The following is a 13763-nucleotide window of genomic DNA, read 5'->3' on the forward strand; positions in this document are numbered from 1 at the left end:
TTGAGTTACTCACAACACAATTTTAAATGTGATTTCTTTGCTAAACAGGGGCCATAACTCTGGGTATGTTGGAAAAAGACATACCAAACTATGCATGTGGGTAAAATTACACAATGATAAATATTTATGTAAAGTGTTAGTCCTCTATTAGCAATACTATTATGCCCCCCTTCGAAGAAGAGGGGGTATATTGTTTTGCAGTCATCATGTCGGTCCGTCCGTATGTCCGTCCACCAGATGGTTTCCGGATGATAACTCAAGATTGCTTAGGCCTAGGATCATGGAACTTCAAAGGTACATTGATCCTGACTCGCGGATGACCCCTATTGATTTGAGGTCACTAGGTCAAAGGTCAAGGTCACGGTTACCCAAAATAGTAAAATGGTTTCCGGATGATACTAAAAGTAAATCAAGAACGCTTATGCCTAGGATCATGAAACTTCATAGGTACATTGACCATGACTGGCAGATGACCCCTATTGATTTTCAGGTCACTAGGTCAAAGGCCAAGGTAACGTTGAACCGAAATAGTAAAATGGTTTCTGGATGATAACTCAAGAACATTTATGCCTAGGATCATGAAACTTCATAGGTACATTGATCATGACTTGCAGATGAACCCTATTGATTTTCAGGACACTAGGTCAAAGGTCAAGGTCACGTTGACCCGAAATAGTAAAATGGTTTCTGGATGATAACTCAAAAACGCTTATGCCTAGGATCATGAAACTTCATATGTGCATTTATCATGACTCGCAGATGACCCCTTATGATTTTCAGGTCACTAGGTCAAAGGTCAAGGTCACGGTTACTCAACTTAGAAAAATGGTTTCCGGATGATAACTCAAGAACGCTTACGCCTAGGATCATGAAACTTCATAGGTACATTGATCATGACTCGCAGATGACCCCTATTGATTTTTAGGTCACTAGGTCAAAGTTCAAGGTCACAGTGACAGAAAACGTATTCACTCAATGGCTGCCACTACAAGCCCTTGTATATTTTACACTTTACACATATTTTAGAATGTCTTTTTTGTCTAAATAGGAGACACTACTACAATTATGATGAAAACAACAAAAACAAAATATAGAGGTGAGCATTAGCTCACATGCCTGGTTACTGTACTTGTAAAGTTGCAGGAATACATGTTGAGTTATATACGACAAAAAAGTCATACAGATGGATGGAAAAGTGCAAATCTATATACCCCCATATTAAGCCCAAGAAGCGTTAATTTATTGTCTATGTATGTTTTTATTTAACACTTTATACTTGTTTGAAGCATTTCATAATATCACTGACTATTCCTTGGTATGTACATGTATTAATTGTTTATTTCAGCCAGTGCAGTAAAGTGACCCAGATTTCGGAGCTGGCCAACTCGCAGCCCACTGGCCTGGAGGGGATTTCAGTGGAGCTGGAAACTGTCTTTGGGGAAATTAAAACCCTGCAAATCAGTCAGAAGGCCAGCATTCAGTCATTGCAGAGAACATACAAGGAACATAGTGCAGTTATGATAGAGCAAATGCGTGGCAATTTAAATACTTATATAGATGAATGTGATAATAATTCTGTGGGTACATCAGGCGGAAATGAGCAATATTTAAAAGAAGAGATGTGTAGGAGTGTTCTCTCTATCGTGAATGAATTTGATAATATTACTACGAAGGAACTTAACGAGATGAAAGATGAAGTTATAAGCATTAAAGGGTCAGTTACAAGTTCCATTCATAAATGCACCAGTGTTCACAATGACTTGTCACAATTCCATGAAATTGTTCAGAAAATTGGAGATCATAAGCAGCTCTGCCTTATAGCCAGCATAAAATGTAAGCATATAATACAGCAGGCACTGACTCTGCTGGGAAAGTCAGGCAAGGCGTTTAATGTCCAGAGTAATGCTAAGCACAATGTGAGAATACCAAGTGATTCAGGTGTATGTTGGATCACAGGCATGTGTGTTCTGACTGATGGGCAGGTGCTGGTCGCAGACGGGAATAATAAGAGGTTCAAGCTGCTGAACCAGCAGTACCAGGTGGTGAGTCACTGTGGTGGGGCTGAACATATATGGGACATGTGTCAGATCACACCCAGTGAGTTTGCAGTGGCTGTGTTTGATGATAGCAACACACATAATGTCCAGTTTATTACAGTCACCCAGAGCCAGCTCACTCTTGGTAGGAAGCTTGAGTTACAACATGGATGTACAGGTATCGCTTGCAATCAGGGAGAACTGTTTATCTGCTCTGGTAGGGCTCTGTACAAGTACGCACTGAGTGGCAAACAGCTCTGCAGACTCTATGAAGAGTGGTCACCTTATTATAGAGGTAAAAATCATGGTGAATTCATCTTGATAACATTCATATTATGTCTAGTCAAATTGTTTTATTTTAAATCCATACAATGACAAATTTGGGAATTTTTATCCACTAAATGAACCGATTTGGTATTTATTTTTTTAATCAACAAATATTGACCCTTTAGGCCATTATCTTATTATTTTGAAAAAAAAATCTTATAAATTATAGTTATATACTTGTGAGATGATAATAAAATAAAATTCAGATGTAATAGCAGAAAACCTGCTGATGTATTATGAAATATTTGTTATATAATTCAAATGTGCCCTTGAATACTACAGTACATTGTAGCCAAAAGAAGATTCTGAAATATTGATTTATAAACATGAGTAATGAAGTATTTTGACCGTCACTACATGGCATGTCTATAAATAGAAACTGAGTTCCTGGGAAAGAGACACTTTCTGACCTGGTCTTAATTTTGTGGTTGTTAAATGATTGTACATGTACAATATGTTTACCTGTTGATAGAACTGTGCAATTGTTTCAGTATGTGTAATTGTTTCCATCTGTGTAATTGTTTTGATTCAATTCATATCTAACTCACCAGTCGCACTTCAACATGTCAAAACGTTAACACAATAGCTCTGCTACTGAAGTTTAATGTCACACTTGACTATTGAATCATTGAAATGTATGCATATATTTTAGATGTGTAAAGGCCTCTTTATAGCAACATATGCGTAATACAATATCACTGCAGTATGTTTAATAAGATTATTTAACATTGACAGTAATTCAATATCTTGATGTTACTCTGTTTTGCAGTAGTGAAGTGTGCTGTGAGTCCCACAGGAGACAGGCTGTACATCACCAGCAGCTGGCGCAACGAGCTTCTCACCCTGGCCAGGGATGGCACACTCCTGGCTACATACACAGACCCAGCACTAGTGGGCCCACGTGGTCTACATGTGACCCCTGCAGGCCAGGTGCTGGTCTGTGGATACCTGCCCTACTCTGTACTACAGGTGGGCTGGGAGGGAGAGAGTAAGCTGGCTACGCTGGATACTCAGGAGGATGGAGTGTGGTGTCCAATGTCAGTCTGCTACAGCAGCACTACATCCTCCATCATTGTGGGACAGAAGTGGGACGACACCATCCTGGTGTTAAGAGTGGAATAGTGTGTACATGTATGTATTAGTTGTTGTAATTAGTGATTAGTATTTCAATTACAATGTGTTGTTTAGCATACGAACATAGTAGTGTAAGTGTGTAGCTAAAAGATACAAATAATTTATGTAAACATATTGTTATCTGATTACACAATGTGAGGGGTTTTGTTAGAACATTAGATCTAATGCATAATATGTTATGTTGTCATATCATTTGTGTCATTATGGTCCTAACATTTAGTTCTTGTAAACTGTGCATGAAAAAACAAAGCATTTCAAATGAAAATTTCATATTTGTACATAGATGCACATGTACATAGCAACTGAGGCTATTTTTAGACTTTCATTTCTATAAACACCATGCCATCACAGGTGGTTAGCGTGTGGCTATGATATCAATTAGTGAAAACATCATTTTAAATGATAAATAATCATATTATAACGAAAAATTAACTTTTCTGAAAAAAAATATTTCACTATCAAATATATATATAACAAGGTATGCAACTCAAAATCAGCCCAAAACGGGGTGCATCGCTTTGAACAGCCATATCTTCATCAATTTTGCAGCGATTTTCACGATCTTGGTCTTATTCAACGCAGAAATGAATTTCCTTTCTGGAAATGTATATGTCTTGCAATATTTTTACAAATGCTGGGTCAACTTTTAAGAAATAACACGATACACAACACGCATGACCCAGTTGACAGTGATCATGCTGTCTTTAAGACTGAAATCTTCACGGAGTAAATGGCAACTTCCCTATAAAGTTCATGTAGTTCGATACCACAATTCAATAAAACGTATGAAAAAACATTATTACCGTTCTTGTCGTTACATTCTGCATCAAGACTAACTGTCCAGCGCCGTTTGAAACCTTTGTTTACATACATTTCAACTAACTGACATTTTAAACATACGAGTGATTTCATTGGTCCAATGCGGAGGTGTGTCTTTACAACTGGAGATTTCATTCATAAAGAATACATGATCACTGTCGACTGGGTCATGCGTGTTGTGTATCGTGTTATTTCTTAAAAGTTAACCCAGCATTTGTAAAAATATTGCAAGACATATATATATTTGATAGTGAAATATTTTTTTTCAGAAAAGTTAATTTTTCGTTATAATATGATTATTTATCATTCAAAATGATGTTTTCACTAATTAATAGCATAGCCACACGCTAACCACCTGTGCATGCCATGTAAGAAATGTATATGGATGAATATTTTTTAAATAAAATGTTGTTTAAGTAATCTTTGGAGGAGTATATATTTATATTTTACGCAATGTTTACAGAAAGGTAACACTTGATGTGAGATTTATTAATTTGCCATATTTTATGCTGTTGAACATCTGTTATTGATTTTCATTACATTTATATAAATTTGTGTGAGTCCTAAATATACATACAAGAAATACATCAAGCTATTTTGCTGCTCCAGTCGCTGCTGAGTCAGGACAAGGATGCTGAGGTTGTGGTGGACAAGGATGACCTGAATACACAGAAGGTAACAAAGACGTTTTAATTATCAGGCCTTTTCATGGCCAATTTGGGAAAAAATGCAATTTTTGGATTTTTATTTTTTTCGTGCGATAAGTCCATTGATTTCAGAAAAACAAATTTAATATAAATATTTCTAATACTTAATATTAAAAGAATAAAATCATATTATGCTATACTTTTTTTAGATCTTATTGAAATATAATTGAGACATATTAATCATAAGGCACTTATTATGCCCCCCTTTTGAAGAAGAGGGGGTATATCGTTTTGCACATGTCGGCCTGTTGGTCCTTCTGTCCGTCCACCAGATAGTGTCCTGATGATAACTAAAGAACGCTAAGGCCTAGGATCATGAAACTTCATAGGTACATTGATCATGACTAGCAGATTGATTTTCAGGTCACTAGGTCAAAGGTCAAGGTCACAATGACTCGAAATAGTCAAATAGTCTTCGGATGATAACTACAGAATGCTTAGGCCTAGGATCATGAAACTTAATAGGTATATTGATCATTACTGGCAGATGACCCCTATAGATTTTCAGGTCACTAGGTCAAAGGTCAAGGTCACAGTGACTCAAAATGGTAAAATGATTTCCGGATGATAACTCAAGAATGCTGACGCCTAAGATCATGAAACTTCATAGGAACAATGATCATGACTCGCAGATGACCCCTATAGATTTTGAGGTCACTAGGTCAAAGGTCAAGGTCACGGTGACCCGAAATAGAAAAATGGTTTCCGGATGATAACTCAAAAACGCTTACGCCTAGGATCATGAAAATTCATAGGTACATAGATCATGACTTGCAGATGACCTCTATTTATTTTTAGGTCACTAGGTCAAAGGTCAAGGTCACGGTGACCCGAAACAGTAAAATGGTTTCCGGATGTTTACTCAAGAATAATTAGGCCTAGGATCATGAAACTTCATAGGTATATTGATCTTGACTAGCAGAAGACCCCTTTTGATTTTCAGATCACTAGGTCAAAGGTCAAGGTCACAGTGACTCGAAATAGTCAAATGATTTCCGGATGATAACTCAAGAATGCTTACGCCTAGGATCATGAAACTTCATAGGTACATTGATCATGACTGGCAGATTGATTTTCAGGTCACTAGGTCAAAGGGAAAGGTCACAATGACTCAAAATAGTCAAATGGTTTCCGGATGATAACTACACAATGCTTAGGCCTAGGATCATGAAACTTCATAGGTATATTGATCATGACTGGCAGATGACCCCTATTGATGTTCAGGTCACTAGGTCAAGGTCACAGTTACTCAAAAGAGTAAAATGTTTTCCGGATGATAACTTAAGAAATCTTACGCCTAGGATCATGAAATTTCATAGGTACATTGATCATGACAGGCAGATGACCCCTATTGATTTTCAGGTCACTAGGTCAAGGTCACAGTGACTCGAAACAGTAAAATGGTTTCCTGATGTTATCTCAAGAAAAATTAGGCCTAGGATCATGAAACTTTAGAGGTATATTGATCATGACTGGCAGATGACCACTACAGATTTTCAGGTCACTAGGTCAAAGGTCAAGGTCACAGTGACAAAAAATATATTCACACAATGGCTGCCACTACAACTGACAGCCCATATGGGGGGCATGCATGTTTTACAAACAGCCCTTGTCTTTATAACTGTATCTACACATGTGCAGACATGTGGTGTCACCAGTGAACACTTTAATCCACACTTGGTGATCGAATGCCTAATTCTCTTTTTATGCCCCCCTTCTAAGAAGAGGGAGTATATTGTTTTGCTCATGTCGGTCCGTCCGTCCGTATGTCTGTATGTCCGTCGACCAGATGGTTTCCAGATGATAACTCAAGAATGCTTAGGCCTAGGATCATGAAACTTCATAGGTACATTGATCATGACTCGCAGATGACTCCTATAGATTTTGAGGTCACTATGTCAAAGGTCAAGGTCACGGTGACCAGAAATAGAAAAATGGTTTCCGGATGATAACTCAAAAATGCTTACGCCTAGGATCATGAAAATTCATAGGTACATAGATCATGACTTGCAGATGACCTCTATTTATTTTTAGGTCACTAGGTCAAAGGTCAAGGTCACGGTGACCCGAAACAGTAAAATGGTTTTCGGATGATAACTCAAGAATGCTTATGCCTAGGATCATGAAACTTCATAGGTACATTGATCATGACTCACGGATGACCCCTATTGACTTTTAGGTCATTATGTTAAAGGTCAAGGTCACGGTGACTCAGACACAGTAAAATGGTTTCCGGATGATAACTCAAGACTGCTTACTCCTAGGATCATGAAACTTCATAGGTACATTGATCATGACTCGCAGGTGACCCCTACTGATTTTCAGGTCACTAGGTCAAAGGTCACGGTGACTCAACACAGTACAAATATTGTTTTGCTCATGTCGGTCCGTCCGTCCTTATGTCTGTATGTCCGTCCACCAGATGGTTTCCGGATGATAACTCAAGAATGCTTAGGCCTAGGATCATGAAACTTCATAGGTACATTGATCATGACTCGCAGATGATTTCCATAGATTTTGAGATCACTAGGTCAAAGGTCAAGGTCACGGTGACCCGAAATAGAAAAATGGTTTCCGGATGATAACTCAAAAACGCTTACGCCTAGGATCATGAAACTTCATTGGTACATTGATCATGACTCGCAGATGACCCCTATTGATTTTGAGGTCACTAGGTCAAAGGTCAAGGTCACAGTGACCCGAAATAGTAAAATGGTTTCCGGATGATTACTCAAGAACGCTTAGACCTAGGATCATGAAACTGTATAGGTACATTGTTCATGACTCTCAGATGACCCCTATTGATTTTCAGGTCACTAGGTCGAAGGTCAAGGTCACATTGACCCTAAACAGTTAAATGGTTTCTGGATGATAACTCAAGATCACTTACGCCTAGGATCAGGAAACTTCATAGGTACATAGATCATGACTTGCAGATGACCCCTATTTATTTTTAGGTCACTAGGTCAAAGGTCAAGGTCACGTTCACCCGAAACAGTAAAATGGTTTCCGGATGATAACTCAAGAATGCTTATGCCTAGGATCATGAAACTTCATAGGTACATTGATCATGACTCACAGATGACCCCTATTGACTTTTAGGTCACTATGTTAAAGGTCAAGGTCACGGTGACTCGGACACAGTAAAATGGTTTCCGGATGATAACTCAAGACTGCTTACTCCTAGGATCATGAAACTTCATAGGTACATTGATCATGACTTGCAGGTGACCCCAACTGATTTTCAGGTCACTAGGTCAAAAGTCACGGTGACTCGACACAGTAAAATTGTTTCCGAATGATGTCTCAAGAAAACTCCTAGGCCTAGGATCATCAAACTTCATAGATACCTTGATCATGACTGGCAGATTATCCCTATTGATTTTCAGGTCACTAGGTCAAGGTCACAGTGACAAAAAACGTATTAACACCATGGCTGCCACTACAACTGACAGCCCATATTTGGGGCATGCATGTTTTACAAACAGCCCTTGTTAAAGAAAGAAAAACGCTTTGCGTATGGGTCCATTTCACATACCCATAAATACGCCAGGAAAAGACCTGCTTATGTATCCCCTATGTATTAAGAATGTAAAAATGATGAGGTGGAAAAGAAAAGTATGAATGTACTTAAGGTAAAATATCCTCTTTACTTGTTTGTATAGTGTAAACTCGTATATATATTCATCCGAAATTTCGTGGTCAAAAAGACTTTTACGGACACATTAGTTTATTTTGTGGATTTCTCAGTTCAGAAAAATAAATGATGAATTTGTGTCAGTTACTTTTCTGTCTGTGATAAATTTGTGGATCAGTCAACCCTTAAAATCAACAAAAATAATGTTACTTTTATAAGTTCATATTTCCCATGTTTTCAGGAGAGCCCCGGTTTTGATATAGAGTTGGTACGGCAACGGCACCAGCCAGGCCTGCAGAAGCCTCAAGTCAAGCACGACCACTCCCCTGACCCCTAGCTTCTCCCATTTGACATCCAGCTTCAAAGGGTCAGCATCGTTGAACAAATTCCTCCTATAGAAAATTTTGAGCACAAAGAGTTTTCACACATGGTTCTCAACAACCACAATTTTCGTGTCGAGTGATCCGCACTTGAGCCTGATTGGTTTGTTAGACCCGAGTGCCGGAGATGGGACAACCGTTACAGACACAAGGCCTTATTGCAGCAGTTATGGCAACATGTACGGTCAGTTCTCAATGTTGGACTTCACAACTAATATCATGATAAATACAAAGTTGGATAACTCGTTCCATTCTTTTTGGGACAAACAGTACAACGGAAAGTAACAAGAGAAAATCAAGGAATATTTGTAGAGTTTTAGTCAGAAGCGTATGCTTACCACTGGGATACTCCTGGACAGTCGTGACTTTACGGACAGTCCCGGTTTGTCCTCACAGGTGTCCAAACTGTCCAAAGAGAACGCACTTTTGACGCAGTTGCTAACAAAGAAAGGCACCACCGACTTTGTTGTGAACACTCAGAGCTTCCATTGCCATGCCTCTGGCGGGAAGTTCGACCAACAGCTGAAACAAGGTGCTAAAGGTGAACCCATCAGGGTTTGTAACTTCCCACTCCAATCCTAAACAGCCTGGCATTGAGTCGGCGCTTGAGAAGGCGTTGAAAAATGACAGCAGTTTTGTTGTGTGGTCCAATATGCTCTTTGATTCTCAACCCGATGTTAGGTAGAACTCAAACTGGGCTCTTAGCAATATCAGCGAGGCTAGAATGTCATCTCTGCATCTTGAGCTTCAGGTGAGACCTTACAGTGTTATTTATTTGGTCAAAGCATTCCTAATCTCAAAAAGTCTATTCCATATTTTTCGATAATTACTGGCTTAATTCCCAATTAAATGTTTGACAAAACAAATACTGTTTTTAATAGGTTGTGACATTGAGTTCATTTCCTTATTCAGCTCTATAAGTTGAACATAAGTACAATTAATATTTTTAGCACTGATTCTAAATTTTTAAGTATTCGTTAGCAAAATGTTGTATTGCATCATATTTTAAGGGGTATAGTGTCACGTCTAAAAGTGCTTAAGTTATTCCTGTTTTTTAATGTACAGATAAATATGGCAACTTGCTACAAAATGTACTTTACCATGTATTCCTCACTGTTTAAAACCCCAAAATTTCGATTTAACATGTTGCTGCGCGTTATTCATTATAACAATGCTATTGTGAGTGCTAACTGGCGAAAAATAAATCATTATGCAATCCTAAATATAAAATATAGACTCAATGTGTTGCATTAAAAAGTGTTAAGTAAGGTGTTTCAACATACATTGTCAAGGCATATTCGTTTGCCACTAAAAACACTATTTTTAGTTTACTTTCCATTTCCTTTGCAGAAAACATTATAAGCAAACAAGACAAACATCATGAATGTTTAGGCAATCCCAATCCACTTATACAACAACTCGCTCAGGAAATTCAGCACGCCACCTTTTAACATCTTCTCACAAGGCGCTAAATCAACACTTCAAACAGTTGAGCCTTGGTGAGTTCAACTTTCATCCCGACGAGTCACTCGAGGTGAAACAATCTGATCCACAGATAGAGCAGGCGCTGAGTGACTCGCCTCTTAAAGTGACTGACCTCCATATATCGCTCTCCAATAATATGAACCTGATGCCTGAGGAGCAGCGTTGTCCTACATTCCCGGTTCAGGGTGGTGACTTTGGCGTCAAGACTCACACAATCTCTGGTTATGGCAGCAGCAGCAACAAAAACAGGAAGTATTTCAGCTGCGCTCTGTGAAAACAGGGCTTAATGCATGTGCCTCAAGTGTTTTACCCACAAAAGCGTGTTAAGTCTGCCCAAGCTAATTTGTGACCACACTTTCCGAATATACCTTAAAACAAAGAATTCCATAAAAGCTGAAAGTGTCGTGGCTGATTAGTTTGTACAGGCAAATCTGGAACAACTCTTTACGCTATAAATGCATTTAGCCCAGTTTTTAATGAGTTTAGAGTTGCACATTTAGTTCACGTTACATCAGCTTTTTGCTGACCTTTCTGTAGAAAAGTTCCTATTACTGATCAGGAATTTTGTGTTTTTAGCCGGATTTTTTTCAAAAAAATCTCGGCTTATAGATTGATGTTGTCGGGCGGGCGGGTGGGCGGGCGGGCGGGGTGGCGGCGTGCTCGAAAATGTTAAAGTTCTTATTTCATGGTATAACTTTGGTATGCTTGGACCTAGAGTCTTCAAACTTGACATGAAGGTTGGCCAGGATTAACAGATGACCACTGGTCATTTCAAGGTCATTCATTTGAAGGTCAAGGTCACTGTGACCTTCAATATAAAAAATGTTAAAGTTGTTATATCTTTGGTATGCTTGGACCTAGAGTCTTGAAACTTGACATGAAGGTTGGCCATAACTAGTTAGTAACCACTGGTCATTTCAAGGTCATTCATTTGAAGGTCAAGGTCACTGTGACCTTGAATGTAAAAATGTTAAAGTTCTTATTTCATGGTATAACTTTGGTATGCTTGGACCTAGAGTCTTCAAACTTGACATGAAGGTTGGCCAGGATTAACAGATGACCACTGGTCATTTCAAGGTCATTCATTTGAAGGTGAAGGTCACTGTGACCTTCAATATAAAAATGTTAAAGTTGTTATAACTTTGGTATGCTTGGACCTATTTCTTGAAACTTGACATGAAGGTTGGCCAGAACTAGTAAGTAACCACTGGACATTTCAAGGTCATTCATTTGAAGGTCAAGGTCACTGTGACCTTGAATGTAAAAATGTTAAAGTTGTTATAACTTTGGTATGCTTGGACCTAGAGTCTTGAAACTTGACATGAAGGTTGGCCAGAACTAGTAAGTAACCACTGGACATTTCAAGGTCATTCATTTGAAGGTCAAGGTCACTGTGACCTTGAATGTAAAAATGTTAAAGTTCTTATTTCATGTTATAACTTTGGTATGCTTGTACCTAGAGTCTTCAAACTTGAAATAAAGATTGGCCAGTACTAGAAGATGACCACTGGTCATTTCAATGTCATTCATTTGAAGGTCAAGGTCACTGTGACCTTAAATGTTAAAATGTTAAAATTGTTATAACTTTGGTATGCTTGGACATAGAGTCTTCAAACTTGACATGAAGGTTTGCAAGCACACTTAGATGACCACTGGTCATTTCAAGGTCATTCATTCTAAGGTCAAGGTCACTGTGACCTTGAATGTAAAAATGTTAAAGTTCTTATAACTTTGGTAGGTAAAAATGTTAAAGTTCTTATTCCATGTTATAACTTTGGTATGCTTGTACCTAGAGTCTTCAAACTTGACATAAAGGTTGGCCAGTACTAGAAGATCACCACTGCTCATTTCAATGTCATTCATTTGAAGGTCAAGGTCACTGTGACCTTCAATGTTAAAATGTTAAAATTTAAAATTGTTATAACTTTGGTATGCTTGGACCTAGAATCTCAAACTTGACGTAAAGGTTTGCAAGCACACTTAGATGACCACTGGTCATTTCAAGGTCATTCATTTGAAGGTCGAGGTCACTGTGACCTTGGATGTAAATATGTTAAAGTTGTTAATACTTTGGTATGCTTAGACATTTGGTATACATTTGATAATGAAATTGATGGAAACTTCAAACAATATGTTACTAATTTGCTAATAAAAAAATTGAGATCAAACTTTCCTAATTGTCAATTCAAGTTCATATTTGTGACCTTAAATGTTATTGTTGTTCATGTATATGCATGCATTCAAAACATAACACAAGGTTTGCTCATGCCTTGAAAAGTACTTACATTTCATTTTGACCTTTGAACAATATTTCAGTAATTTAAGTATTGCATTGACAAAAACACGAAAGGTACTTTCCTGTCATTTAAATAAAAAATCCGGCTTCAATGCGGTCATCTCCGACCGCAGAACTCTTGTTAAATTGTAAATTGGTCAAACTGAGTAAATAAATACATATAAGAGTTGATTTGATATCAGTTTTAATCATAAAGGGTCAGGGCATATTTTCATACATTTTTGTGCCAAAATTCAGCCTCTAAACCAAAAGGTTTTTGTTTTGTTTTCCACATGTATATTTACAAAATTCCCCTTGCATAAATTAAAGAAAATGCCTATTAAATGCTGGTTAATTTTTTTTAACAATCATTGAAATGCAGTCAACATTCTATGAAATAATTATCTGCATTTATTTTTAAATAAGGATATCTATAAATTAAAATTAACCACCTGTCCAAGTTTTAAGTATACAAATATGCCGCTGGAGTAAGAATATGCCCTGAAGATATTTATTAATTATACCCCCGTGATGATTGGGGTATATAGGAATCACCTTGGATGGATGTCTGTCGGTCTTTGTAAATGTCTGTGGCCTGTGGGTGTTCACTTACAAATTCAACGTTCAGCATTCAAACTTTCAGGTATTTTCATTCTCATATGAGGTTGTGCATCTAAATTTTGTATCATATTTCACTGAAAATTACAACACTTAGACAATCTATAACATCATGCGACATATTATGACTTGCACCATTGGGTGATAGTTTTGTCACAATGATAACAAATTCTTGTTTGACTAGAATGCAATTACACCTTTTAGCTTATAGTATTTTTATACAGATTAGAAGATATTGTTTTCTTCAAAGAATTTAAAAAAAAAACATATTTTGCTTTGGGATATGGTCAGCCATATAACTTGTTAATTGAATGGTCATGAAATAAATGTTCATGTCCATTCTCT

The 13763-nt window shown here is 37.6% G+C and overlaps 2 long non-coding RNA genes across 2 annotated transcripts; one reads left to right on the forward strand and one right to left on the reverse strand.

Moving 5' to 3' along the window:
- The first annotated feature begins 3135 nt into the window (after window positions 1-3135).
- LOC127844778 (uncharacterized) lies at window positions 3136-11073 on the forward strand. The gene is made up of 4 exons (XR_008032892.1): window positions 3136-3494; window positions 4926-4991; window positions 8902-9791; window positions 10391-11073. It is a non-coding gene; the product is annotated as an uncharacterized LOC127844778 (long non-coding RNA).
- Window positions 11074-11225: 152 nt separating this feature from the next.
- On the reverse strand, window positions 11226-12909 carry LOC127844779 (uncharacterized). The gene is made up of 3 exons (XR_008032893.1): window positions 12730-12909; window positions 11827-12223; window positions 11226-11682 (listed from the first exon to the last, which is right to left on the reverse strand). It is a non-coding gene; the product is annotated as an uncharacterized LOC127844779 (long non-coding RNA).
- Between the last annotated feature and the right edge of the window lie 854 nt (window positions 12910-13763).

Source organism: Dreissena polymorpha, chromosome 9, assembly GCF_020536995.1.
Source record: "Dreissena polymorpha isolate Duluth1 chromosome 9, UMN_Dpol_1.0, whole genome shotgun sequence".
NCBI classification, from domain to species: domain Eukaryota; kingdom Metazoa; phylum Mollusca; class Bivalvia; order Myida; family Dreissenidae; genus Dreissena; species Dreissena polymorpha.